The sequence below is a fragment of the Dinoponera quadriceps genome, unplaced genomic scaffold (assembly GCF_001313825.1).
Source record: "Dinoponera quadriceps isolate SergipeBrazil2010 unplaced genomic scaffold, ASM131382v1 scaffold10322, whole genome shotgun sequence".
NCBI classification, from domain to species: domain Eukaryota; kingdom Metazoa; phylum Arthropoda; class Insecta; order Hymenoptera; family Formicidae; genus Dinoponera; species Dinoponera quadriceps.
Genome location: NW_014564083.1, coordinates 1 through 534, shown reverse-complemented (window position 1 = coordinate 534; position 534 = coordinate 1). Strand labels below are relative to the sequence as shown.

Genomic DNA, 534 nt, shown 5'->3' with positions numbered 1-534 from the left:
TCCTTCTCCGGTAGTTATTGAAAAACTCAACAACGAAGTTGATGTGGAAGTATGTAACATTGTTGTTTATATCATTATTTGCATTCTATGATAACATTTCACTCAACAACATTGTTTATATCCGTTAGGTTATCGCAGAGAATAGTATCGAACTGGAAGAATCATCTGAAATCTGGGAAATAAATAGTAATTCTAATGAAACGTTTTCAACTTCTGCAGATAATCAATTGCTTAAAAAAAAAGAGACGACTAAATTACCTGAAAAACTTTCAGGTGAAGTTACTGACACCATCACTCAAAGTCCATCTTTACAGTTACCACTAACAGTACATAATGTTATTAAGAATAAAATACCAACCGTGTTAGAAAGAAGTTCACAGAATATAACATCTTCTAAGCCAACACATTCAAAGCAAGATTTTGAAAATGAATCAAACAAGGCAAGTTCATTAATTCAAAAGAATAAAGAGAATGAGGATCTTGGGAATTTAGTAACAAGTCGTTTAAGTAATCAACAAGATGTTTTAAAGAATA

At 30.9% G+C, this 534-nt stretch overlaps 1 long non-coding RNA gene across 1 annotated transcript; it reads left to right on the top strand.

Annotated features, from left to right (window-relative positions):
- LOC106751264 lies at positions 1–270 on the top strand. The gene is made up of 2 exons (XR_001375034.1): positions 1–49; positions 129–270. It is a non-coding gene; the product is annotated as an uncharacterized LOC106751264 (long non-coding RNA).
- Positions 271–534: the final 264 nt, after the last annotated feature.